We start from the raw sequence: 9,691 nt of genomic DNA on the forward strand, positions 1-9,691 counted from the left end.
CGCATAATATTCATATCATACAATAAAACTCCTCATTCCAAACAACTTTGCCTCTAGAACCCTTACTGTCAGTCAAACCCTTTGTTAAATTGTTGAGAAAATGTAAAAAAAAAAAAAAAAAACACTGCAGGCAATTATCTGGACTCTCTAGGTCAATCGTTATCAAAAAAAAGAAAAAAAAAAAGTTACCCTTTGGGAAGCTATAACATGGTAGTTTAGAAAAGGCTTTTAGAAAAAGGCTAAAGGAAAACTCAAAACTTCACGAAACCTGGTGAGTACATGCAACAGGTGATTTTAAACAAGCATTCAAAGTTTTAGAGAGATCACACCACAGCTGGCGCTATAACAGTCATAAACATTATATTTCTATGGTAAATTATTTGCCAAAAATGTTTTTTAAAATAACTGATTTAGGTGGTTACAGGCTTGCTAAATAATATGTGATGTATTTTTTATATGTGCCTAAATGCCTTAAAGCGATTAAACACCAGTAATTGTTGCTTGGAGCTACATTTTTTCCTTAGAATTGCAAAGTCGCAATTACCTTTATTTGTTTATCCAGTGGCAGAAACAGGTTTCCATAGATTTCAGAGATCCAATAAAAAAGCTTATTAGTCGCTAATAACTTGCATTAAATTATTCTTCCTCACACCAAGCTTCTCCTATTGTTTTTCCTGGGAAAGAAGATCATTCCATTTTGGAACGACATGAGGGTGAGGAAACTGTGTGAACTATCCCTTTAAATATTTTTCCTAAAGCAACACATATTAGCCATTCAGTGGTAAACCTTCAACTCACATACCCTCAGATAACTTTCTCTTGTATTTTTAGCACTGACACTTGAAGAGTGTGTTATAGCTCTATCTATACCAGAACCAAACAAGAACACACACTCGTTCACCATGCCGTGCATATAAACAGATCCAACATATACGACAGGCTGTTCCTGAATACTCTTGACGAAAATGTCACAAGTTGTCAAGCGCAACTGTTTAAAATGGCATGTGAATACTTAGGCGTAGAAAAGAAGCGAGACAGGTGTGTACTCTCGGCTCAAGCTCACTGAGTGGGGCGTCACATAGCCGCAAGGTAGTTTGCTTGTGATAGCACGGAGCGGAATGACAGCAGCGGTTCAGTAAGGGTGTAGAGCCAAATAAGTGCCTATGATGATGCAGCAAACCAAAATACGCCGCTGCTTATAATCTAGCCAGCGTCCTTTTTCAGGCCCCCTGAGGGCGTCAAAGCTCAGTTGTTTCAATAGTGAAGAACAACAAGGATTTTAAACAGCATCAGAGCCAATCCATTCTGGTTACCCTGGTAACCGCAGACTAGTTTGAGGATATGCTTTTGCATGACTTCTACCACGAGTGTCTAATCACATACTCAAATTCAGGACAGAGCTGCTCTGCAAACCTTGACAAAAAGAAGACAGCCAGTTCTGGCAAGCTTTCAGAATGAAACAACCATGAGAGCAACTGGAGAATCACGCAAACAGTCACCTCGGGCTCTACGTTATCAGTTGTGCAGCACTTGATCTGGGGTGGGAAGTTAGCAGTCAGAAGAATGTACTCAAAGAAGGATTAAAAGTGGCATCCGCTCTGCCAAACCATCTCTGTGGAAAATGAGATGAGCCAGGCTGTGTTTTTGGCACAAATGAGCTGGTGTGCCGAGGCACAAGTGTTTACCCTAATCTGACCTGGAAGCATAAAAGCAGCCAATGTTAAATGACTAGTTCACCCAAAATGAAATTTCTGTCAGTATTTACTCACCCTTCTTTGGCATATTATTTTAACCATCATCTTTTTGTGATGAAAAAAAAAGGTGCAAATTCTGATTAATGTCCTGTACTGTACACGCAATTACAATAAATACTGTCAAAAGTATTTAAAAAAAAAAAAAGTTGAAATACAAATTCTCTTATGAACTAGAATGTATTCATTTTCATTCATATAGACTAGGGCCCTATGAAGTCTGTTTTATTTTTTTCCAAATCCGTTTGAATTTTTTTTCCTAATTCCGTTTTTTTTTCTCGTTTGATTTTTTTCAAGAGTCTGTTTTAACCCTTTAACTGTCACCGTACTCTATGGGACGCCTAAGTTTACTTCACCATAAAACAAATAAATCCTAATCTAATAATGACAAGCTATACATTGCTGGAAAGGTCTAAGACTCCTAAATAGATATTTCACCACAGTTTTGTGATAGAAATTATGCAGGAAAAGTAATAGATTAATATATGACAAGAGTGCAACTCAAAAAAATCTACATCATAACATGAGTTTTGACCTTTGTCACAAACGACTTTCCTTGTAGCCTTTTTCCCTATCACGCAATAGAAATAATAAGAAATTATATATCAGTTCAAAACTTAAAATCTCAAAATTCATCCAAAGGCATTTTAAAAATCAGACATTGCATTATCAAGGAAAATGTACATCAAAATCATATTACAAAATGTTTTCATTCATGAAAATTGAAGTCTGGATAGTGCATTTTTATGTCTGTTTTAAAAAATGGGAGTGACAGTTAAAGGGTTAATTACACTCAAAAAAATGAACTTTCACTGTCGTTAGTTTCACTCTATACATCCATGTTAACATTACTTAAAAAATGCATGTAACGCCATGGACTTAATATAACTGAGTGGTTTCTACAAAAAACTAACATTGTCAGCTTTGCTTAACAAGTGTTTGTTCAGTCAACTTAACATAATTGAGTGGTTTCTACAAAAAGCTAACACTGTTAGCTTTACTTAAGAAGTGTTTGTTCAGTCAACTTAACAATGCTGAGTGAAACGCACAAATTAGTAAAACGATGTAGGATGGACCTTTAGGTGCACCGTAGCTGCATCAGAAGACAGACAAACCAGGAAAAGATGCGGGTGACTCTGCTTGTCAGGTATGAATTAAATTCTTTACCATCCTGATGAATACTGCTTTGAAAAAGTGATTTAAGTCTGCACAAAGGGTTTTTATTAAAGTTATAGCATATTTTGGTACCTGGCAATGCTAATCTGTTCCATACAGGCTACATTTTCATTCTCTAGTATGTTTCCATTTTAGTCAGTTATGCTAACTCATGTTTCTCTCTCAAAACAAGCATGTGGCAATGTAAGGACTGCAAAATAACAGTGTCAACTAGATGGCAATTTTTGAAGCACTATAATGTTAGATTAACACATGGCTAATTTGGTCACAGTAATTGTTTCCCATGCACTATATAATATGGAATTAACATGGAATGTACTACGGAGATTATGTCTTTTAAATCTCTAGATTGCTGCTGAGTTTACTTGAATTACCATCACTCAACTGATATAGACAAACACTGGCTGGATACAGAAGTAAACTGGCCAGCATTGATCACCAATACCAGCACCAATAAAGGAGTTGCAGGACAGAACATGTGTAAACTAATGGCTGCCACTGAGAAGGTTTGTAATATCTGTTTTTGATATGATGCTTGTTTTCACTTTGGCATGGTGAATTGTAATTTTGTCTGTTCTTAATTTTTTTCCACAGAACAATACCGACTCAATTTGGATCTGTGCATCTTAAAGGGATAGTTCACCCAAACCTTTGTCATTGTTTACTCACCCTCATGTCATTCCAAACCTGTATGATTTTCTTTCTTCTGTTGAACACAAAAGAAGATATTTTGAAGAATGTTGGTAAACAGACAGCAATTGACTTCTATAGTATGGAAATAAAAAAAAATACGTTGGCTACTGTCAACTGTCTAGTTACCAACGTTCTTTAAAATATCTTTTGTGTTCAACACAAGAAAGAAAATCATACATGTTTGGAGGGTGAGGGTGAGTAAATAAGGAAAAAAAAAATTGGGTGAATTGTCGTTTAATGAAGACTATGAAATCCTCATGAAGGAGTATACAGTAAGTGTTCTCAGGCATTCTTTTGAACACTAGATAATACAAAAAACTGTATAGTGCAAGAACAACAATAAAATTATATTTATGTGTATATATATATATATATATTTGTTGTTGTATATACAGTACTTTTTAATGAAACACTTAAACCTGAGTAGCTTAGTAACTAACATGGTAGCAGTTGTAGTTTTAGTGATTGTTGATTGCTTTGTTGTACCTTGAAATCCAGTGTCAGATTAGGCGACACATGGATGTAAAACATTAAGGCACAGACAATAGACCTTAGTCAGGTTAGATGGCATATTGAATTTACCATGAAAATTAGACTGTAAGGAATGGATTTACAGTCTTTACAATTACACACTGCATAAAGGTCCTGCATAAAACTGACAACTTTTAAAACTGGAGTTTGGAGTTTCATGGAGTTTGTGTCCACTGAAAGTTTTTTTTTTTTTTTTTTTTTTTTTTTTTCAGCTTGAAAATGTATGTTGTTAAACAACAGTACAGTTCATTGAATGCACTGTAACCTATACTTACAGCCCTATTTATTCCTGTCTAAAATTAATATGACCTGACTAAGGTCTGTGGATACATAATTCTCAGAATCTTTGCTTTTACTGGATGTATTGCTAAGTGATGTTAAATTTGCAACCTGCATTTGTTGGTGTAATGAAAATTACTGAACAGCTTTACTGTTTTCATGCCTTTTAGGACTTTGTGAATGCTGAAAGAGACGTGACTAATACAGCCATTGGAATTTACATCATCAAACCTGGTCTGTGACCCTCGATCAGGTTTTGGAATCAACTAAAAGTGCAGAAGCATGGAGATGTCACCTAGGCTTGTGCTCTGCATTTGAGTGTCATATACAGCATGAATCTGTATTACATCACAAGACCTTGGGAAGAACTTTTTCTGTTGACAAGAATGTTGTTACCTATCTTGAACTGAGAATGATTACAATTTGCTCATTGTAAGACCTTTAGAAGAAAATAAATGCATTTTATTTCTAAAAAATGCTTGACATTTTTTTTTTTTTTTTTTTACTTGCACTCATACAGCAAATAATTAATAAGGTAATAAGGTAAATTAAATTAATAAATGAGTTCACTTTACGTAATAAACTTTTATAAATGTAACATAAAATTATTAAGTAAACATCACATATAATCAATATGTAACAGTGACAAGTTCAAATGATCTGTATTTACTTCAAAAAATTTTGTCAGCTTTACTTGAATTCTTTTTGTTCATACAACTAAATTGTTACTTGTACAAATTACTCAACATAGTTGCGTGGAACCACTTGACAGTCTTTTTTTAAGTAAGTCCAACAAATCATTTTTTTGAGTGTACATTTTTACGTTATTTTATTTTATTTTTAAATGTCTAATTTTTTAAATCATGAAACTTATGCAATTTAACAGCAATTGATTAAAAGTTTAACATAATATTTTTTTAAGGCCCTATAAAATACATTTAATTTTTTTTTCTCAAATTCAGTTTCATTATAATTAAATAATTAATTAATTAATTTTATTACCAAATTGTTTTCCATTAATTTTCTAGAATCCATTTTAATGCTTTTAATGGTAGAGTAGTACTTAAAAAAAAAAAAAAAAATTAAAAGATAATTGTGTTATTTGTAGTAGTACTTATTACATTAAGTACTATATTTCTGTTAGTTTCTTCAAATGTTTATTCTGATGTGTTGCTGTGAAGACCTTTAAGTTTTTGTTTGTATATGATATGACAATACTTTATCACAAAAGAAATGGTAAAATGCTCATGAAGTGACTCTCAATGCAGTTCTAGAGATCTAGAGTATGTGTGTAGTCTAGTAAATGACACGCGCCATTCATTCACACAGTGACATGCAGAATTCATATTTAAATAGTATTTTTGCAGCTTAACATTCACAGACACTAGTCTATGTTGCATTTTGATTGAAATGTACTAACCTGATATTATTACATGGTAAAAATGACCACGGTAAAAGACTGTAAAAATGCTACAGTAAAAAAAAAAAACTGTTAAATTTCATTTTTATGACTGGATTCCGCAATTCCATCTGTGTTTTCCACTTCACGGAAATCATAGGGCACTATAAACTTATGCACTTACTTTTAACCTGTAAAGCTCAAAATAATTCATTGGTATGGGTAGCACAAACTTAAATTAGCTTCCAAAAATTAACTTGTATACATACTTTAATTTTAAATTAAGTAAACAAGTTAGCTTAATCAAACATTTCAGGTTAAGAGCACATAAATTAGCACAAAATAAAAATAAATAAATAAAACAACAATCTGTTTGCATAAATAATTAGATGTAACTGACTACTTTTTTTGGATGGGGGGAAAAAGATTTTAGAGATTTGGAGCTACATGAGATTGACTAAACGATGACAGTAATAAACATCCATCCATTAACACTTAGCAGTATAGGCCAAAATATGTCCTTTTCTATGTAAGTCCTTAAATCAGTTTAGCTTTAAACATGTTCCAGTATCTTGTGGAAAAAAAATTAGCCGATTCGTTTTTGTTCTGAAGTGAACAACAGTAATCATTTTGAATTTGAATTTAATTTGAAACGGTATCAAAATATGGTCTTCTGCAATGAGATTGTTTATCATAAGCTGAAAATTACTATTGATTTTCAAACAACAGAAAACTGGCAGCGATCCACAAAGTGTAATTGAATGTTTTTTATTATTATTTATTTATTTTTTTTATCAGTATTGTATTAGATGAGGAATGTTGTCTTGATTGCACTAAGACATCCTCACATAAGAGAAGATTTAATTAAAATGCTTTCCTTACCCACTCACTCCATGCTATTAAATTCCCATGATAGACAAAACCAAAAGAAAAGAAAATTTAATTGCTTGCTTTTCTTTATAAATGTCAAAGTTCAAGAGAATGCCAGAGTGACGAGGCTCTGGTTTGGTACTAAAGGACATCGAGATACAATTAGACATTTACAGTCTCAATAACAAAACTTCATTCATGTTGCATACTTGCAACTGCATTTTAGCATCTATTTTTTGTTTCGCCTTTTATGTTTTATAGCACTACATTTATGTTTTAGTATCTGTAATATAAACTGTGACCCGTGCACCAATAAACGTCTCATCCTGGCTTGAAATGGTCAACAATTTCCTTCCATTACCTAAATAATCTACTCCAAAGGCTCTGGATGTAAAGCTATCATGATGAATCTGATGCTGCCTTTCTCAAAGGGTCACCCAGGTCTGTTCGTGTTGGGTGAAGTATGCTTTACTAAACTTCCCCTCACATCTTTGATCAGAAGAGAGGAACATCTCTCATGACGGCTTTGCTCTGATGTGGTCATCACGGGCTTCTCGCTGATGAGATCAGGGCAGCTACGTTCCTTCTCATGTGCACTCCGCCCTGACACACAGTCTGCTCTTGAAGAAATGAACTTTTCCTGTCTGTGTACACAAATAAAACAATCTATCAGAAGCTTCCAGACATATAAATTATAAGCCAGCGTGGCACTTAAAGAAGGAACATGTTAAATCCACCGCATAGCTTAACGAGTATGGTTCTCAGTGAGGTTTCTTACTAGCAAAGGATTCAGAGCAGAAACAATGCTCAATCACAAGAGAATACAGAGAATTTAAATTTGCAGACTGAATAAAGTCATTAACTGGGAGAGGATTTGTAATTACAAGAGTGTTTATGCACAAGCACAAAACCCTGTCATGATAAACCGTGACTCCACTTGTGACGTGTATTTTCACTTAGAAACTCCTAGTAAATTTCACAAACAACTGCAAAGAAATAACAAGCAACACATTGAATTAAACATGAAATTCTGAATCAGAAAATCTGCCATAATGAAATAAAATAAATAAATAAATCAATAATTGAAAAATCATTGCTACAGTGTAGAATAGAAAACGGTTGTGCTTACAAAATATTCCATTAGTTTGTGCTTTTTGAGTTGCAGCCAAAATAATCTAATAATGGATGATGGAAGGAGTGTTCAGAAGAGCTTTTTATAAATTATCTATGTTGTAAACAATGCAATACGTGCAATATTGAGTTAAATCTTAAAAAGAAACTGCAAAACATTCCTCTTAACATTTTGTACGTTCAGAGCCTTCCTCAATGAGCATGTGTGATCGAAACACTATTGTTTTTTTTTCTTCCTGAGGTTCCTCAAAGATAAAAATCTCGCTCATTGTGCTAATTGACTAAAGCATTACATATTCCTTTGGTGTTGGCGGAGATCTGAGAGGCAATTGAATCATTACATAAAATTGGTCAAGAACTGTACCCTTTGAAAGCAGAAATATGCTACACTAGAATGTATAATATAACATCAAAAGCATTGCCCCAGTTTGTTAATGTTATATAAAGTTATATTTGTTTAATTTTTAATTACCCAAATAATTATTAGTGAAGCGAGATTTTATTCTTTATTCTAGTTCAATTAGTGAGTTCTTTCTATAGAGTGAACGAGACTGAGCCGGCTGAATATTTTACTGCCTTTGGCAGCATTAAAGATAGCATTCAGTATGAAAATGCATGCATACTTTATCTGGTATGGTGACACAGTGCAAATGTATCCCATAATAACTAGAGTGCTGAAAAATACAATGTTAAGGAGCTCTGTTACAATATTTTCATTTAATCCCATTAGATTTGTTTGCTTGTTTGTTCAGGTTTTTGTTTATGTATAACACTGGAGCTCTTTGTTGTTTAAAATTGAGATATGTATAACTGCAATCCCAAAAGAATGACTTTAGAATTTAAAAACCACATCTCCCGACATTGTGCACAGCACAGTGTATTGTGTTGAAAATGAACCTCAACCTCTATCAGAGACATGAGCATCCATGTCTGCTTTAATCAAATCGTACAGATCTTTTGTCATAATACGTTTGTTTTCACACAATAATAAGCTATAGAAATTCATGGTCATGTCTGATTGTCAGTGCCAGCTGCATTGACTTTAGTTGATTTAATACAATGGTAGTGTCAAAAATTGAAAAATGTGAGAATTCCCTGCGGTTTCTTGTGTAGCTGTCGCAGATAATGCTAGGATGTGAAATAAATGGGATGAAAAGGCAGGATGAATGCACGCTTAGTAGACGGCACACTTTTATAGGTCAACAGTCACACAAACATACTTAAGCCTCAGTATGGTAATAAATATTTATTACTGGGCTTTCAGAAATTCTGCTTGTTTTTTGTTTTGTTTTGGAGCTGCATTTATTCAAAATATATTCATTGAATCCCTGAGTGAAAGCTGGCAATTTTCTCTGGCAACTGCAATTGCTGTCAGTTTAGTGTCTTTTACAAATTCATACATTTAAATGGCGTAGCTACTGTTTTAGAAGTTAAAGGTGCACTCAGTAGGTTTTTGTTTATGTTACGCCGGCCAGTATGGTGGTCATCTTAGACTTAGACACTGACAGCTGCCATTGTTTAAGCAAAGAATAACTGATGACAGGCCGCTGAATTATTGAAAAAAATCGGAGGCGGACAACATGAAGCAGAGTGTGCATTTCAATAACTTCCAATTAAAGTCAAATATTCTGCTTATGCCACGATTACAACCCCCCAAGACTTTGTTCAGATGTTTTACTCAAGACATTTGTTGGGTTTCTGTCCTGTGTGTAGGGCTAACACCCTACGAGTCTCATCCTAAGCCTTTGTTGCTAATTCTAAAACACCATTTTATAGCTAACAATGAAGGCCTAACAACAAGTCATCTCTCAACAGTGTCTCTACTAACAGCAAAACTGTAAGTTTATCTGCTTCATAAACA

The sequence above is a fragment of the Labeo rohita genome, chromosome 2 (genome assembly GCF_022985175.1).
Source record: "Labeo rohita strain BAU-BD-2019 chromosome 2, IGBB_LRoh.1.0, whole genome shotgun sequence".
In the NCBI taxonomy this organism is placed as follows: domain Eukaryota; kingdom Metazoa; phylum Chordata; class Actinopteri; order Cypriniformes; family Cyprinidae; genus Labeo; species Labeo rohita.